The sequence below is a fragment of the Bactrocera dorsalis genome, chromosome 5 (genome assembly GCF_023373825.1).
Source record: "Bactrocera dorsalis isolate Fly_Bdor chromosome 5, ASM2337382v1, whole genome shotgun sequence".
NCBI classification, from domain to species: Eukaryota; Metazoa; Arthropoda; class Insecta; order Diptera; family Tephritidae; genus Bactrocera; species Bactrocera dorsalis.
Window position 1 is genome coordinate 55,636,197 of NC_064307.1, and position 20,877 is coordinate 55,657,073.

Here is a 20,877-nt window from a genome sequence, read left to right on the forward strand (position 1 = left end):
TGTTTTGTGCTTCAGCTCAGCTCAACATCATACCTTTTACTTACGAATTCACTTCTTGTTTGCTTTGTGGTTTTGGTTGTTGGTTTAGGAAGTTATTCAAATTATCCACTATCAATTTGGCATTTCTCTTCAAACAATTTTTAATTAGTGGTCAGATTTGAGGACAACCCATCGTCGTTGTTCGGTTTGTTGACTAAGGGCGTTTGCATATTTGAAGTATGCTTTTCGGTTAGCAAATAGATAAGTACGATTCTTTGAGGTTTCAATTAGTATATATATAAGTATGTAAGATAACATGTTATGAGAAAAATAATTGGAATAATATGGTATTCAATGGTATTTTGTTCAGCGTAGATTCAACCAAATTTAAATTGTCACTAACTTGAATCAAAAACAATGAAATTTTTGTGGTAGAAGTTAATGAGTATATTAATATATTTAGGTTTCTTATTGAACTTTAATTATAACTTAAGAACATCATTACTTATTAGTTCTCAATTAATGCTTAGTTGTTAGTAAATTAAAAATTAATTAATGAAAGTGAATAAATTCCAGCCACAATAAATTAATTATCAATTAATAAGAAAGTTAATTAATAGATACGAAAACACAATCAAATAATTGATAGTTTATTATCTCTAAATAAGTTTTCAAACAATTAAAAAAAATTGGATATAATTTTGCCTTCAACTCTGTAAAATATGTTTATTGAAAGAATGCGTAAAAAAACATAAATTGTAAACAAAATATATCAAATAGGCAAACATTTAGAAAAAGGTTGCCTATTGGAAAATTAAATTATTTATTTCGAAAATATTGTCTAATGAGCCGGAATTAAGAAACTTTCTTGTTGAGTGAAATTGCTACAGATGCAGTTTCGTTTGTATCTTTCTAAGAATATCCCTTTGAGTATTTAATAATTATCTCCATCATTTGGAAGCAGTCAATAATTTATTATATTAGCCTTTGTATTAGCACTTAATATAAATGGAAAGTATTAATTCTGGCTAAATTGAGCGTGTGTGAACAGAAAGACAGTATACTTGCAAATATATGTTTGAGTAGTATAAACAAGTATGTATGCAAGTTTATTTCACTTGTACCAGTTATTTGTTCGATTCGCCACTCTCCAAACCTTCTCGAATCTGTGACCTTTTGAGAAAGGTGAGTGGTTAAATCGAAATAGTTTATGCCAACTTCAAAACAGTTCGTTTAAACTACATATTTGATTTCGATTTTAGTTCCCGGCATATTTTGTCCTCAATTAAAAATTCTTAGTAAATCACTAAGTTTAGCCGACTTCTTATCACTTGATTATTTGTGTACAGAATTGACACACAATCTAAATTCACATTCACTATTAATATTTTTATTGTTAAAATATTCGGTGCTGTTAGACTTTAGGTTTATTTTTATTGTTTCGTTTTTGTTTGGTATTCAACAAAGTTCGTAAACATTCGTAGAACCTATAGGATCCGCCGTCGTGCTGTCTGTTTAAGTGCTATCTTCCAAATTTGTAATTATGTGTACGTACGTGTGACCATCTGCTCGTAAAACCCCCATCAACTCCATTCTACAATTTGTCGTTCAACGTGTACTGTTTAATCACTTGCTTCGTGCATAATTTATTTTATGTTTATTATTAAGCATATATTTTAAACTGGTTTTCTTTGCGTTTTTCGATTTTATTCTGACAATTGAATTTGAATTTAAATCAGTTTTTTTATTATTATACTTCAGCATTATATTTATATTTATGCGTTTTGATTTATTTTTGGTATGTCTGGTTAAATATAAAAAAAATAAAGCGTATTTTTCATTTATCTGATATAATCTTGAAGTATTTGAAGGCATTAATGGGAGTTTTTAAATCAGAAAAAATATTAAAATATTGTTTTATTCTGAGCAAACAATTTCATTTAATTCTTTAAAACATAAAAGAACTATTTTTGTTGTTATCGCTCCAGAATATACCTTTAATTTTTAAATAAGTTTCATTAAAATTGTTGTGATTTTCAAGTTATATTCAAACTTTCATTAAATGCCCTAAAATGCCTACCATAATTACTAAAATTAACATATTTATGCGTTCAGATATCTCCAGCAAAGTAAAAGATTCCAAAAAATGTAAATTCCTTATCTAAATAGTTAAGACATATCTAATTTATAGGAACTTTTAATTTCAAAATTTTTTTGGTGCAGCTTTTCGAAAGCTTTTACGATTTGCTGATAAGCTACATACCACATATTATTAAAGATTTCTCTTCATTCAATATGAATTTTCTGATATTTCGGCCGAAATTGTGGCATAAATGTGTTATTTTTGTCAATGAATGAATATAATCGAAAGTGGGAAAAAATATGCTGATGAAAATTTATAGTGTAGGTACTTATTTACTTTCAGGAAGCATTCAGATCAAAGCTTTCAAAAAAGTTGTGTTGTTTTTTATATTCTTTTTCAAGTGTTTGAATATAAGTTACTTAGTTTACTTTCTTAAAAGGCTTGCGTATTTATGATCGCCTTAATAGATGGAAATTCCCTTCAGTGTTACATACTACACATTTGCAATTTTTCTTAGATGCACTACTACAACTCTTTTAATTTTTTAAATTTACAATAAATTGCTTAGATTGACTGAAATTACTTGTGCGCGTTACAGTAGGGTCGAATTGGGTACAGCATACTTCCATATTCTATCAATGACGCATGTAGTATCAACCAGAGATTTTTTCTAGTACTCAAAAATGGCTTCTCTAATTAGACCAAATCGACTTTTTTAAAATATAAGCTGAATACGGCACTTTGCATTTACAGTCGAATAAGAGCATTCTACTTGATTATGGATTATATGTACATCAGGGACTGAATTTCTCTAAGGCATACTTCATCTCCTTAATAGTTTATTTGATAAAAATATACAAATATCTTACGATACTATTATCGTCTCAGGAAATTAAAGTACAAACTAAAATCTTCCAACCCCGGAGCTATACCATAACCTAAAAAAGGTCACACTTTTAAGCAACATTACACACTTACCGCCAAGTATGATGTGCAGAATTTCGGATTAAAGCATTAAATTCCAGGCTGACAAGTGGAAAAGTTAGTTAAAGCAAAGTCGTGAGTCGGCTATTCTTCGCACAAATGTACTGCTGAAGTCATTCTATATACCAGAAAGCTTTTAGAACATTGGATGAGTTTGAATGTAAATATGAATATGTGTGTATGCCTTTGTGTGTTGACGCAGCAGAAAATGCCTGCTAATGTTGTAGCACAGACGGCTGCGCCACAAAAGTTCTCCTAAATAAGAAACTATTTTTACTTCTGCAGAAACCAATTAATTTTCCATGTGAAGGAAACATGAGAAAGGACATTGGGGATGTGTCAAGAAGAGATATACGTATGTATGTACATACTCGTATATACATTATATATATTTATAAATAGATATTTGTATGAAGTGTGTATGTGTTGGTCAAGAAATACCTTCACCCATACTTAAATAACTTAATATTACGACTTGAACATATAATATTTAATTACAGCTTTCCCTCATTTATATTTTTGACAAACATTTTCACACCTGCATACGTATATTAGCAAATATTATGCGTGTTCGTTGTAACTAAATATTTGTTATTAGGAAAAAAGCATGTAATAAAGGTACGAAATTATTCATATTGCAAATGAGTAAGGTAAATATTTAATTAACAACGATGTGACAGTCCATTCCACACACCTACATACACGCACACATTTATATACATACATATAAGAATATCATCTCCTTATGGCGTCCTGTGACTCCTCTCAGTATTGCTCTTTAGTGACTTTAAGGCGCTGTACGGCTTCGCAGCAATTTATTTATTTACTACACCAAAGTCTGCTAAGAACATATGTATACAGTGGTATTTACTTACATTCATACAAATCTACGTATTTACGATGTTGTTAATTTGTCTACAAACACATGACTTCACTTAACTTTTCTTCCTCGTACAGACTTTTGCTTGTAACGGAAAAGTCAGTGTGCGTTGAAATGTTTTGCTCTCTTCACACTTTATGTTTGTGTTGAAAGCCATACTCACACATTCATGCGAAAATATTATTTCATGTGTACTCATAACTGTAACAGGCTTTAATGAGCTGACTTCATATGAGGTTGACTAATCGAATTACGGACTAAGCTGCATAAATTCCAAGGTACTGAAGGTGACTAGAAGAAAAAAAGAAAAGCATGCAAAATTTATACAATAAAAAATGCTATATTGCTTAAAAATTAAATTTTCAAAAACCAAGCTCATTAAGGTTCCGTAGCCCATAGTTCTTGCGGCTCCCCACAATAAAGCTTACATGCGTTTAAAATTTGCATAGTGGATTTTCCAGCAACCAGAATCTAACACACACTACATCATTATCTTACCACACGTAAGTAATATTTTTCGAGACAAAGTATTACCACTTGGTCAATTGCATACGGAGAGGGAACTATACTAGTAACTCTTATTTTTCTTAAATTTGCAGATGTAGTTACTATTCTCAACCTCTTCATGTGACCCTAACTAATTTTTGCAGATCCTTCCAAACCCACTCATTGGAAACTTACCCTTGTTACTAAGATATGTGTATATGTATACTCATTTCCTATAAAAACTATTAAAGAAGGTCGATAGCAACACTTAAGTATATCTATGCCTAATTAGGGAGAATCCGCTATAAAAACTACAACCGCATCATCTGAACTTATATTGCAGAAAAAGTATTCGGCAGAGTTTTTAAGTGTCTGATGTAGGTATAACCAAGAAAGCGTTATGGAGTCGAATAGTATTTATATAGCAATATAACACACCTAGGAATTGTATTCGACTTCTTGGATAACGATCTACCAAATCTCTAAATCTTAACCTAGGCCATAAGATCAGAATTGGGAACAGAATTCAAATGATAATCAATTTCTTCTAAGTATATGTTGTTTTACTATGGGGTACATTAGCCAATCGATATCACCTTAATAAACTCCACATTTTTCATCTACATTGTTCACTTATCCTTAGGCAGCACGGATCAAACATGCCAAACCAGATTAATGTAGGAACTTTTCTGAATCAAAGCCTAAATTTACTCATCGGCGTAATCTCTAAATCTTGGTGTAGTCCATGGAATCGGAGTTTAAATGATTATCAATTTCTTCTACCTGTTTACCCCGGCCAATCAATATTGAACACCAGAACAACCCGACATTTTTCGCCTATGATACCTTAAATGAGATAGATATAGCGCTCATTTGCAAGGCGGATCGCATTTTCGGCCTTCTGTTTTCTGTAATAATACCTTCGGTAATAAAGCCTCAATGATCCTTAGAAGTTCAAAAATTTGGTTCTGATTAAACTACTTCAGTCGTATCGCTTACAAGCCTCATAAGTTCTAAATCAACTGCGGAAAAAGCAACTGAATACCATTTCAATGAGCTTTAAATTATGATCTCTTCGGATTAAAGCGCAACTTACTTTCTTATGCACTCTTACTGATATTCATAACACATACTTCTGACTACATTTAATTCAAAAGTAAATTTATTTAACTTGCATGCTTAAGCATTTGTAAGTTTACACTACAAATATTCATAAATATTTACATTCGTTGTCTGCACTTCCTTTCTCTATTACCTTTCCGACTGCAACTACAAGCCGCCCTTTGAAATTGTGTAAGTTTCTTTCTTTTCCCGTTTCGTATTTATTTTAAGAGGTGAAAGAAAAACACTCAAAACATGCTTTATTACCACACTGAAGTGCAAACGGGGTAAATACACACACATATATTTGTTATACAAATATTGTGAGAAAGGTGTGTGCGTAGGGTACACAAAAGGGTGCTCTTGTTAGAAGTTTGCGTAGGTGGCTGCTTAGGGTAGTGTAAAATACCATGTTACTAGCGGTACTAAAAAGTACAAATACAGATATAACCATGGACTATTTTTTTGCTTTAGATTGAATGCGGGATATCTACTGTGATCAAATTGAAAGGTGAATTTTGTCCATTTCATTTCCTTTAAAGTAATCCTCTCCAGCTGCAATACACTTATGCCAACGAATTTTCCAGTCATCATATCACTTAGAAAAATCCTTCGTCGTGATGGCCTTCTTCGATCCTTCTTTAATTGAGTCAAAGCGGTGTCTTCGGAGTGATCATGTGAATTTGCAGAATAGCCAGAAGTTAGACGAAGGTAAATCAGGCGAATGCGGTGGTTGCGACACGATATTAGTTGAAAATGTGGCGAAGTGATCACGAATAACCCATGCACCATCTCCATTATCGCACTTCTTTGTTCAATAAAATCAGACATAGTAAAAATCGAAAAATTTAGAGCCTTATAGAGTATACTTCTAAAGTGAAAAAATACGTGTTTTATTTAGAAACATAACTAATAACCTAGACAAAGGAAAAAAACTGAAAATTTGATTTTTGTGTTTTTGGTAGACGTTTTTACAAAAAAATTAATAATTCAGTGAAAATTTCGCGACATTTTTTTTCAAATAGTTGTAATGAAAAAAAATGCTTGGACCAAGTCCTTAAAAATTGCATTTCCAAGACCTGTGTTAAATTTCATGAAGATCGGTTGAGTAGTTCTCGAGAAATCTTGCCAACCGGTTTCAAAAACATAGTTTGAAGGAAAACGCGTTTAACGACGGCTAGTCTAGCACTTAGCCTAGCTAGCCTTGGCAGCACAAATTCTAGGGCTCTTTTTCGAAACTATTACTCGGATCAACTTGAAAATATAAGACAATATTCCAGAGGTGTTGTAGAATTTAATAAGCCATTAAAAATTTCGATTTTTTGAAACCCGTAAACCCTTATCAAACCCTATTCCTAATGTTTGATGTGAAGAAACGACTCTTTAAACTTTTTAAATGAGAGTATTCGGTTAAAAATAATTTACAAACCTCAGTCGACAACACTTGACAGTTACTCGTAGACAAAAAACATGTAACTCGCGTTTGTGACGCAATTCAACGTAAGTTTGCATGTAAAAAAATGCATATCTTCTGCTTTAAGCAACCCATTAATGTAACTTTTGACAGTTATTGTAAGAATCAAAGCATAATCGACTTAATGGCGTTAATGAATTGGTCAAAAGGTTTTAAAATATGAGTAGAACTGCGTGCAATGAGCTCTCGAAGTTAATTTATAAAATGTAACATGCTTTTAAAATGTGTGCACTTAAATTCGAGGAGTTCGCAAAATTGATATCAACCTTTTTATTTCAATATTTGTGACAACAGTTCATATCCCTTGGAACTATACGAGGGCTGTCCGATAAATAACCGACCTAACCATGATGCACGCGACTTTTTCAAAAATTTTTTTTTTATTTTTCTACATAGTCTCCTTGTAACTCCACACACTTCTCCCAGCGATGCTCCCATCTCTGCAACCCTTCCAAATAGTACTTGGCGTCTTTGTCTGCAAAATACGAGTTCACGAAAGAGATTGCCTCCTCATTTGACGAAAGTCTCTGGCCGCCGAGCGCAGTTTTAAGTTGAGGAAACAAAAAAAAGTCGCTTGGTGCTAGATCCGGTGAATAAGGTGGATGGTCAAGCAGTTCGAACCGCAATTCGTGGATTTTCGCCATGGCGACTGTTGAGGTGTGAGATGGTGCGTTGTCTTGGTGGAACAAGACTTTCTTTTTTTGCAAATGTGGTCGATTTTTCGAAATTTCTTCCTTTAGCTTGTCCAATAATGATGCGTAGTATGCTCCTGTTATAGTTTTTCCTTTTTCAAGATAGTCGATAAAAATAATTCCATGGCTGTCCCAAAAAACACTCGCCATCACTTTCCCAAACGAATACACAGCTTTAGGTTTTTTTGGGGCTGGTTCCCCCTTTTCAATCCACTGTTTAGATTGGATTTTTGTTTCGGGCGTATAATGATGAATCCAAGTTTCGTCTACAGTTATCAATCGGCGCCAAAACTCGGTCTTATTGCCTCTAAACTGAGCCAACAGAGCGCTGGAAATGTTCATGCGCGCACGTTTGTAGTCTAGCGTAAGCAAACGCGGCACCCAACGCGCGGACAGCTTTCTCATGCCCAAATCTTGGTTTAATATGTGACAAACAGTTTCTTTTGACATCTTCATAATCTCAGCTATTTCCCTAACTTTAATCCGGCGGTCGTCTAGTACCAATTGATGAACTTTAGCGATGTTAATCGTTAGTGGTTACAGTTTTTGGACGCCCAGAACGTTCATCATCTTCCAAGCTGAAGTAGAAACTTTCTTTTCAGATGTGCCGCTAGCTTCACGTTGAGGTCGGTTATTTATCGGACAGCCCTCGTAAACTAATCTAATTTAATTTGTCTTAAATATTTTTTAAATAAAATACTTGTTTCTTCCTCTATAACTCAGCTGTTCTCAATGAACGATAAAAGTAGGCGGCGTATAACGGTTATTTACTATGCTGCTAACTCACTTTATCGTTTTTGAAACTAATTATATACTATTTTCTTTTTCTTTTTTTTGTTTTGAATGTATGTAGATTTGTATGTGATTAATAAAGCAATTTCAGTTGGCCTTTTCCACTTACGCAAAACAATTAGTGAGAAAACGACGCGTCACCGCCTTCAGCACAATCACCTGACTTGACTATGCTAATATTGTTGCATTTTTGTGCTGCTTACAATTTATACCTTATTCTTCCCACCATTATTCGCCTTCCTTGCGCTTCGCTTAAAATTTTTAGACAAACATCTGCGAAGGCATTGCGTGTGGTGCTTCAATATGATTCCAAAGGCTAATATGTAACTGCCAAGGCAATTATATTCTTATATACATACATATGTGTGCATATATCGTACATATTTACCAAGTAGGTTACCATTAGGGTGGGTAAAAAAAATATATTTTATTGTAACCTCACCATTCAAAAGTTATTACAGTTTAATTATTTTAAAGCATATTTCTGTTTAATCATTAATTTGGTTGAAAAAATTAGTGTGATATCTCTCATAACTTTTGAACGGTGAGTTCTACGAAAAATGTCCCTTTTTGCAGCAAATTACAATTCCTTCCAATCAAATATACAAGGTTTATTTTTTTTAATACCAATATAAGAAAGAAACAGGAAACTTAAAAGCAGAGGAACTTCCTAATAATATTAAAAGCTCAACAGTTTTTTTGAGATGCTTGCCAATAAATTTTTCGGAATATTTAATGGAAAAATTGGTTTTTTGCTCAGCAGCCCTAGTATACATTTATGTATGTATTTTCGTATACAATCCGCATTAATTTTTCGCCATCGCTACATGTTCTGCTACTTCTGTTGTTGCTGTTGTTGCTGCCAGCTTACTCATAATCCCCCACAAATCCACCTCATTCATAGTTAAGCCTAGCGCTTTTTGAGCCTCAACAGCAACATGATTTCGGTCATTTTTTCACGCACACATTGCAATATTTCCATGCCACAACTTTTTTTGCGCTCTCTTAGCAAGCATGTGCGATTGTAAGCAGTACAAACACATATACAGTACAAACTTATATTCTTGATTTGCGTGCGGATGTATGCATATGTGTGCGTGCTTATGTCAGACGTGCAAACAATTATCGTTGTAGCGTTAATTAATGCTGCGTGTTTATGTGGCCAAATTAATTTCTCGCGTTCAAAGCTCATTGCTTATTTGCTAAGCTACGCTCACGCATATCGCTTAAGTTTACATACAAACCAACATAAATGTGTATATGCATTTGTATTTATATACATATTCATATGTACATATGTATGTATATATATTCATTTAATGCTCACAATATTTCACTGTGTATTTTTCGATTCTTTTTCGGGCTTTCGCACTCAACTGCTTTTTGGCGACTTTAGTAATGAGTTGTAAACCTTTTAACCTGCTTATTAACTAAATTGAGTTTTACTAAAACATATAATAAAGTTCTCAATTCATTTAGTGTGTTAAATTTGTTTTGATTTATGGGTATGGAGTGTTAAATTTTTGAGGTCAATATTTTCATTAAATGGACAACGGGTTAACCAGTGCGAAAGATAAATAAATAGTTGGTAGATACAGTGGTGGACATAGATATGAGACCTAATAATTTTTTTTGGTATAACCCAATGAATACCGTGGTCATTTAAAAATAATTATCTAGGCAAGTAATTCATTTCGATACAAAGTATATTATTGGCCCACATCTTTAAACGAATTCTTAGTGTAAATATAGAGCTCAAAGCCTAGCTTTATTCAACGTGATCTTTATCCAACTACATATGTATATATGTGGGATGAGAACAAAATTTCGAAAATTATATAAAACTTTGTGTTATGAAGTAGTCAAATTTGGAACTTCTTAATCTTGATAGACAAACTTGATAAGCTCCACGGAAGACGACAAGTGCCATTTTTCATTTTTTAAACAGTCTGTCTTAAAGCCGAGCTTTATCCTGAATGATGCTTATCCAAATATTTTGGATGAGAACACAATCTCGCAGAATTAATAAGACTTTATATTGTGAAGGGGTCCATTTCTTAATATGGACAGAAACCTCGATAAGATCTATGGAATAGGAAAAATTCTTTCCGTTTTTTGTGGGTTTTCACACAATCTGTCTCTTTTAGATTTACGAAAGCTTAATTTTGAGAAAAATTTCCGAGGTGTTAGTAGTTGATGGGATAATAAAAATCTGAGTCCAGTAAAGTCCTCTCTCGACGAACAAAAGCCAAACTCTATAAGTCTCTCATAATTCTCATCCTGCTATATGGTGCAGAGGTTTGGACGATGACAACAACTGATGAGTCGACATTGCGAGTGTTTGAGAGAAAGATTCTGCGAAAGATTTATGGTCCTTTGCGCATTGGCCACAGCGAATATCGGATTCGATGGAACGATGAGCTGTACGAGATATACGACGACATTGAAATATTTCAGCGAATTAAAAGACAGCGGCTACGCTGGCTAGGTCATGTTGTCCGAATGGACCAAAACACTCCAGCTCTGAAAGTATTCGACGCTGTACCCGCCGGGGGAAGTAGAGGAAGAGGAAGACCTCCACTCCGTTGGAAGGACCAGGTGGAGAAGGACCTGGCTTCGCTTAGAATATCCAATTGGCGCCACATAGCGAAAAGAAGAAACGACTGGCGCGCGGTTGTTAACTCGGCTATAATCGCGTAAGCGGTTTCTACGCCAGTCAAGAAGAAGAAAGAGTCAACTATGGTTTTGTAACTCCGTCTGTCGAGACAAAAAATTATTGGATACTGTTTACTGCCGCTACAATAGCAACAAGATTTTTAGAGATCAGAGAAGTGGAGTTCCAGCAACAAGTATATCATTTTTGAGAATGAATACCAAATTCCAATATACCGTTTATTACCAGATCTGTTAATTCAGATAAGTTACTTTAACTTAAAGTACTACTAAATCAGAGTATCATAGACACATGAGCCCCCTAGACTAAATTGCATTCGTTAAACATGAAAAACATATCTAAATACCTACAAATATTTGCTCAGATGCTTTTATGCACTTTCGTAAATATGTCCGTGAGTATATTTGCTGTGGCGCATATGTATGTTGACTTAACCCAAATAATTTTTCAGCCAAGCAAACATTAAATAAACAAACTAGCAAACAAATCAGCTCGACAGAAAATCAATATTCACACAAAACCATCGACATCGATACATCAGCTCAGAGCTGATATATATGTATATAGTAAATATGTGTTGCAAGCAGACGAAGCTTTGAGATTGTTGCAGACAGCAGTGTTGTGCTGGCGATGTGGCGTGTTGCAGGCAAATGCAAACACATTTCAGCTATTTTTTTAATGCAAGAGGTTTTTTGGAGTGAAATTTTGAACTTATAGGGGCAAACAATTGAGTTGTAATCGACGCATTACTTAAATCAATGATTAATATTCTGAAGGGAGAATTCAGTCGCTTAAAAAACTATGTATTATTAGTGTAAAAAACAACTTTTGGGCGTGTATATTGATAATTAGAAAACCTCGCTTTTCTATCTTTTATTCTATTACATAGTAGCTGTTATTTCAATAGTACGCTGAGATAAATCTGTGATCCTCTACCGGTATATGTACAGTGGGTAAATAAAGTTTACATACACCTAGTTTTATTAAATTACGACCCTTTGTTTCAAAATTAATAAATTTTGTATTTTTTTCTGTTCATTTTAAGATATGTACATTAAACAATAAATATAGCATATCAAAACATTTTTTTACACACATAAAAAAAATTAATGCTCGATTTCTATTATTTCCGGATATTTTGACCCACTAAGTCGATGATCCAGTTTTATGGCATTATTTAAAAAAAATCAATGTTTTCGAATACGGTTTTTCCAGATATTTTGAATAAGTTTAATGTCTAGTGATTCCGGGACCTATGGAGTTATTTTTATTTCCATAACAACCTTGCACGTACAAGATAGAATGTGTATTTTGGGTTGGTATCCTGTTGGAAATTGACTTTTCTGTTATTAACAACCGATTTAAGCACACTTTAATTTTAAATTATTTTGTTAAAATGCTATACATACATACTTTAAATATTTGTGTGTGCATACATTCATTAATAAGTATGTATGTATTTGTGTATATAGGCACATAAGCTATGCCATAATTTCTTTACCTTCTCTAAACTTTCCCATTGTGTCTAAATTGATAAATTCATATTTGTTATAGCGTATTTGGTACACATCAAAAGTAATACCAGCTGACGTATTTGCTCACCTTGTTTACCACCCCGTATCAGCGCCCGTCATCCAAACCACTGCAATACGCAATGCACGCACCGTAATTACGTCCGAAAAGTGGCTTGAGCAAATATTCACTTTGCTGACTGGCAGCAGACCACTCTGCGCATATGTCTAAATACATATGTGTGTGTGAATTTGTGTCCGCGCATCTGTCTAAATACTAATGCTATATGTGTAAGGCAGCCAGACTAATCAGCACCAGCTGACTAATGGCTATCTCGTTAAACTTTCGTACTGTAGCTAATGCTTAAGCCTCTGTGTGGCTATCACTCCGCAGATCATTACTAATGTGAGCCTCCTCCTTCTAATTTGCTTGTTTCACAATACTCTTTCATCCATTGATTACACGTTTTTCCAATTTCATATAAATTTGTTTGCTGATGTGTATATTTATGTAGGTACATACATACATACATATATGCTTTCATGCTGTTATCCGTCATGTATGCATCACTCTTTGTGTTATTTTCGTGTTGTTGTTGTTTTTGCTGATTGTAAAGGGTGATTTTTTAAGAGCTTGATAACTTTTTAAAAAAAAAAACGCATACAATTTGCAAAATCTCATCGGTTCTTTATTTGAAACGTTAGATTGGTTCATGACATTTACTTTTTGAAGATAATTTCATTTAAATGTTGACCGCGGCTGCGTCTTAGGTGGTCCATTCGGAAAGTCCAATTTTGGGCAACTTTTTCGAGCATTTCGGCCGGAATAGCCCGAATTTCTTCGGAAATGTTGTCTTCCAAAGCGGGAATAGTTGCTGGCTTATTTCTGTAGACTTTAGACTTGACGTAGCCCCACAAAAAATAGTCTAAAGGCGTTAAATCGCATGATCTTGGTGGCCAACTTACGGGTCCATTTCTTGAGATGAATTGTTGTCCGAAGTTTTCCCTCAAAATGGCCATAGAATCGCGAGCTGTGTGGCATGTAGCGCCATCTTGTTGAAACCACATGTCAACCAAGTTCAGTTCTTCCATTTTTGGCAACAAAAAGTTTGTTAGCATCGAACGATAGCGATCGCCATTCACCGTAACGTTGCGTCCAACAGCATCTTTGAAAAAATACGGTACAATGATTCCACCAGCGTACAAACCACACCAAACAGTGCATTTTTCGGGATGCATGGGCAGTTCTTGAACGGCTTCTGGTTGCTCTTCACCCCAAATGCGGCAATTTTGCTTATTTACGTAGCCATTCAACCAGAAATGAGCCTCATCGCTGAACAAAATTTGTCGCGAAACACATTTCGAACCGAACACTGATTTTGGTAATAAAATTCAATGATTTGCAAGCGTTGCTCGTTAGTAAGTCTATTCATGATGAAATGTCAAAGCATACTGAGCATCTTTCTCTTTGACACCATGTCTGAAATCCCACGTGATCTGTCAAATACTAATGCATGAAAATCCTAACCTCAAAAAAATCACCCGTTAATATTGTGTGTTTATGTTGTTCTGATATTTTTTGTTTTTGTTATTGTCGTTGTGATCTGTCGTCATTGTTGTTGCTTTACATGTTGTTGTAGTTGAGTTTGTTGTTGTCGCTACTCTTTGTCGTTGTTTTTGTTGCCTTTCCATGATTTATTTCCCAAACACATTTATCTAATGTGTACTTAACAGCTAACTAATTATACAACAACAATAACTACTCATACATATTTTAGAGCTTGTTAGCTTTTTCGGCGGCGAATTCAATGAGAACCGCTTCGGAAAATATGTTTGTATGCATACATGCATCGTTCACATCCAAAGGCATCACTTTGCACTTTGCTCCAGTAAAATATTTGCGCCGACCCTTTTTAATGAGCGCACATTTCTCACTAAACGCGGTCTAAGCGCCGCGCACACATTTCCACGGAGGCAGCGGGTGCCTCATCTAAACCAAACTCAATCATTTCGTTGACCGCAGACTTATTGGCGTTTGCACTAGGCAGTGTCGTTTTGCTGCTGTTATTGTTGCTGCAAGGAATTCGTGGGGATTTTCATGTATTACTTATGAGCCAATTTCACTTCATATTTAAATAATTAACTAATTCTAATGCGGAATTGCTCGGTATGTGAGTGAACAAGCGCCTCTTGTGCTATCCCTCTTCTCTTCGCTGGCAAAACAAAGCGCCCAGTCGTCCGCCACAGCTCGTCTGACCCCAATTTAAATGAAATTCTGTTTAATTTTGAGCCGGTATTTACAATTAAATGGCGTTTGTTTTCGTCTGTGAAAGCATATTGTAGATGGAAAATGGACCGCAGAAAGTGGCTTTCGCTGCGTTCGGTTCGGATGTCTAGCGGTGTGGTGGGGGAGAAATGCCGGTTTGTTTTAATTACATTGGTAAATATTTGCAATCTTGACTAACACGGCGATAATGCCTAGTTAAAATGCATTATGAGGGATAAATATAGAGAAAAATATGTATATTTGTTATGGTAATAATGGGATAGAACTTGGTTACTGTTTAGTCGGATGTTTAGGAAATTCGTCCATGTTATCGAAATTAATATGAAATTTATTCTTTTATAATAATCACATTTGATAATATAAAAGACCTATAGAAATTAATCGTGAGTATAAACGGGAGTTATTTTTGAAAACTTTAAATTTACAAAAGTAGAAGAATACGTTTGTAACCGATATTATGGTAAGGGTTCACACATCAATCTGTCTCTTATCTCTCAGTTCTAAAAATTCTGGAAATATATACACACTTACGTCAACCCAAGAATATTCTTAAGTTTTGATTTGGAATGTTTGTCTTGAACAAATGAAATACTTGAAAGTTGAATATTTTTATATGAACCAATTTGCGGTTGCAAAAATGTTTAACCTATGGCTATCCAAATAACAATTGTCAAATCTCCTGTCGAAACAGCGTCCTTCATTTTCGTCTCTCCACCCAAATAATAAAAAAATAAATTAATAAATATTTATTTAAGAAATTTAATGTTAAACGTTCGAGAATGGCAATGAATCGAACAAGCAACTGTATACTGGCGTAATTTATTCAAATGAGTATTTTTTATTTTTCATCAAACATACATACTTATGTACGAGCGAGAAGAGAAATGGTCAATCAAAGATGATACATTTTAGACAACTTGCGAAAGCATTGCTGTTTCCGTTGAAACCAAATATGGAAAAAGCAATAATACATATCGTCACCTGAAATGCAAAATAACGTAACAACATTTTCGGAAATTTACAGTGGCATGAATGAAACAAGAAATAAAATGGAAGATGAGTGAAAAAAAATTAACATTGGTTAAAGCTGGTTTATATCTGAGCGCAGAACCTGAAGTTGAACATATGTAATATTATGTATGTAATTTGAAGTAGTGATCAATAAGACACCCAATTTTTTAATTTTTTGATGAGACGTTATTTTGCATTTCATGTACATACATAATAATTCAGCCTATTATAATGTAGTAAGAAATATAAAACCAAAGAAATAATTTTTAAATAAAGATCACGGCAGTTTGTGGGGCTCTACAGGTATTAAATCTTCGTATAACGTTTTTGAATAACCATTTCTTTCATGGCTCAAGGCTTTTGTATTGTTATGAAAGCATGGGATATAGTCATCAACACTAGCCCCATCAAATGTCTTTTAGCACAGAATTTTATAGACTAGATAGTTATTCAAGCAAATAATTTTAAAATGTTTTATTTTATCACTATTTTCTTACACAATGTTCCCATCAAAAATTTTAAGTGATTAACTGACATTAATACCATGTTCAGATCGGAAATTTAAAGGGATTAGATTACATTTAATTACATTCACTAATCAGCCCGTTCTCACTGAAGATCAAAAAAAAGCTGTTATTGTCATTTAAGAATACACATCGCTTAATATTTATCAAAAGAAAAGATTGTCATATAGTGTTTTGAAATAAAGCCGCCTTTTTTTAATATTTTCCATATAATAGTAATAATGGATGAATTTTTTCATTTATTAAGTCGATTTTCAGGTGAAATTAGATTCATTGCTTTAAAAGCGAATTGTTTCTTTACATTTTTTTACCTTTGTAGTGTCTAAATCAGTTGTGATAATGTAACAGATTTCCAATGCTGACAAGTAGATGGTGCTAAATCAGAGTTGCACAAAGAGTTTCCGCGTAGATTAGATTCAAATAACCTTGGAGACGAGATTAAAAACTGTCATTTTTGTGTGGCAAAATCTTGTTAAATTTATAAGATTAGTGGGATAAACTACTCAACAGCCGAAATCTTATGATTAAGTGTCGGTCTGAACATGGTATTAAGTAAAAGTACATAAGGGTTTATTTCGAATGTTATTTTATAATTGTAAGTGAACGGATATTGATAGAAATTGAATGTGTTGTACGATATTAGTTACCTGATATGTAGACAAATAGCTTTCGTTGTTAGAAAATCTTATTTGAACTTGGGCTTTTATAATTGGATTTCGGTGGTAAGAGATCGTACTAAAGCTAACTCTTGTTTACAAGAGAGATTTTCATACCCCGAACAGAAAATACTTATTAATTTTGCTAAGAAGTTTGTAACACCCAGAAGTAACGTCGGAGACCCTGTCAAATATATACATACATATGTATTTATGCATGAATATAAATGATCAGTATGGTCAGTCCAAAATTCAATTAATTGCCAACTGCTTGCCATGACCTTCTTAATTGCAGATACTATACATATTGTAACTTTTACGCTTTTACATTTTTTTGTTGCATTCATTTGCCTTTCGCTAACATTGGTCGAATGTACATATTCCAAATTCGCCTAAAATTTGTCCAGCTAAGTATTATATAATAGTATATTTACGCTCGATGGCTAATTTAAATTGTAATACGCCACAAATTTTGTTTACCCGTGCAACATAAACAGCAGGACATGGGCTATAACAGATCAATCGATGCGTATAGGTATTGCACATACAAAGGTACATATTGTCAATTGAACAAATATTCCGTTAGTGGCATTGTTTACAGATGCAAATGGTCAAATAGGCGAGTAAATAAACAAACAAGCGTGAACTAAAAGCATTTAAAAACAGGTGAAAATGCAGTTAAAAAGCTTCAAAGATCTGCTAATGAAAATACAACAAAAGCAAACTCTCATGCTAACAAACTTAGAAGCGCATATGTTACTACAAAGGGTCTTCAAAAGCATATCGAAATGGATTACTACGCAATTTTAGATGTTATGTGGCGATATATATTTATATACATATGTGAGTTTGCCTAATTGAAACGCCTTTGAAATTGCATTTGTTCGGCACTAGTTTTAATATTATGCAATTTCACTTGAATAATTTAGCTTGAATTAGAGAATTAATGCATCTTTGAAATGCTCTCGTGTTAAATGAAGATTTTCTTCAATGCCCATAAGATTTGCGTTTATATTTCAAAGCGTTCAAATGATTATACATTTATGATGCCAGCTCTGCATTTGAAAATTGCTTGAAATTAAATTTTCTCTATATTTGTAAGTATATATGTATGTACATATATCCAAATATTATTTTTAATTTTACCTCAAAGCAAATCCCTTAATCACTGCGACTGGCATTTCGTTAAGCAGCAAAGCTATAAACCTGTCTTTAGCGCTTTCGCCGCTTCATTACCGCTCACACTTCATTAGCAGAGGACCATAAATTAGTAATGCTTTATTTGCGACTTTGTGGATTTAAATTATACAGAACTGGTTGTTTTAAACGCCTGTCAAAACCTGCAATCTTTGCAATTGTTTTCTATGCAAATTACGCTTAACGAGATCCATAAGCTGCTGGCTTAGATTTTCTTGAAAGCTTTAGTCAGGTATATTTATTTTGTTGCTTTAATTTGCATTGACAGTTAGCTGCTTACTACATATATTTTGCAAAATTAATTTGAGTTTTTAATCTTTGTGTTTTGTTTTCTTAGGTGCAGTGAAGTCATCGCAGTCGTAGCGACTGTTGATGAGCTCATTTCGAAGCGCAGGTGTAATAAAATTATGCCATTTTCGATTTTTGAATTTTAAGGCATATTATTTTTGTTAATAAAAAATTATAATTTTTTACATACTAATAGTATTATTCAAGGGCCTATCCAAAATGGAGTTTTTTACTCAATTGACAAATATACATTTTACGTAACACAATTTATTTCTTAATCATCATTATTAGTAATTTTTCAATGAAAACTTTTTGTAGAGATATTCTAATGGATGAAGCCCTTGTCATTTCTCGTGCAATACAATTTAAGCTTTGTCCAAAAGGGGATCGAAATTACCGATACATATTTTAAGAATTGGTAGAAAATTGTTTATGATTTTTTTCTTATTCCTTATTCTAAAGTTATATAGACGCTCTATTCTATTTACTCGTTCCATTTTTAAACAATTCCTTTTTTCATTACTCTGCGAAACTTAATCTCGTCTTTGGACATATAGCAAAAAATTACTATCATAAACTCGAAAAAATCTCTCCCTTTTGCGAAATTCGTCATGTATAGGTCTAAGCTTAAAGTTATTTCTTTAATTTTCCGATGAAGACGATGTTCAAAAGCTTATAACAAGTAAAGATATTTTGTTGCGTATTTAGCTATAAACGCTAATTGCTCAAAGATCTTTAAAATGAAATAGAGTTTAGATAAATTTGTCTTATTCGCTAAAGGTGTTAATCTGCTTACATTAAAAACCCTTTTTATAATGCCTATATTAGATTCACCTGTATGTTAGTAATAGTCAGTTTATATTAAGAAGTATTTTTCACTTTTTACTTTAAAAGCTTATTTTTATACCCTGAGCAACGTATAATAAGTTTGCCCCAAAGTTTGTAACACCTAAAAAGAAGCGTATGAGTCCTACAAATTTATTTAACCATTTATATCTGTAGTCCCTCCGTTTTTGAGATCTAGATCAAAAATTTTGCACACGTGTTTTTCCCACCAAGACGCTGCTCATTTGTCGGAACAGCCGAAATCGGACCAGGATCGGATCGGAATCACGTGCTTGGAAAGCTTTGTAATTTGACAAAGTATTGTCCAGAAATTGGCATAGATAGTTTGCCTGAGACAATACCAATACAGACCACTAAAGCGTACAGTTGTGATACGAACTTAACGATTGGAGTCAAGTGCTTGCATGGAAAACCTTTTTAATTTCACGAGGTGATATTGCAAGAAATTGTTTGGATAGAAAGATTTGTCATTTGACAAGATATCTTCATAAAATTTAGCATGGATTACTAGCTTAGGCAACTGAAGAATTTTGAAGAACAGATCGGACCATTATAGCATATAGTTGCCATACAAACTAATCCATTGACATGGATTATTACCCAAGGCCGCGCTATAAGCTCCGAAAAAATTGTTTAGACCGAATCACAATAGCAAATACAGGGTAGGCCATTTAAAGTTGACCCATCTGGCAACGCTGTAACTTTTAACAGCGCTGACAAATCGGCTAATGTCATACCGCGTTAGAAGCGTCATTCGAAGACAATTTATACCATGGAACAGTACACTCCAAAAGAACGCGCTGAAATTGTTCAGCTTTATATTCAAAATAACTTTTCAATTGTGTTAACTCAACGTGCGTTTCGCAAAAAAAATAAAGTGAAAAGTGCTCCAGTTAAGAACACAATTAAGTCTTTATACGCAAAATTTGTGAACACCGGTAATCTCAGTAATGCCAGTCATGCATCCAGACAACGCACAAGACGTACTGATGAATTTTCGAATATTTTTCCGAAGACGATGATGGAGCCACGACAACAGTCAATGGTGAGCGTTATCGAGCCATGATAACGGATTTTGTGATACCCATTATTCGCGAAAATGACATGGATAACTTCTGGTTTCAACAGGACGGGGCTACATGCCATACAGCTCGACCAACAATCAATTTATTGCGACCATTTTTCCCCGGGCGATTGATATCGAAAAATGGTGATGTTGACTGGCCACCGAGATCACCAGATTTGACGCCACCAGACTTTTATTTGTGGGGTTATTTGAAATTCAAGGTATACGCTAATAAGCCAAAGACCTTAGCTCAACTGAAAGCCAACATTCGACGTGAAACAGCCGCCATATCATCCGAAACATTGGCCAAAGTCATGGAAAATGTCGAAAAAAGAGTGCATTTAGC

The 20,877-nt window shown here is 33.8% G+C and overlaps 1 protein-coding gene across 13 annotated transcripts in view; it reads left to right on the forward strand.

Annotated features, from left to right (window-relative positions):
- Window positions 1–20,877, forward strand: part of LOC105224097 (chondroadherin-like protein) — a 171,217-nt gene that overhangs the window by 25,213 nt on the left and 125,127 nt on the right. The window lies entirely within an intron of this gene.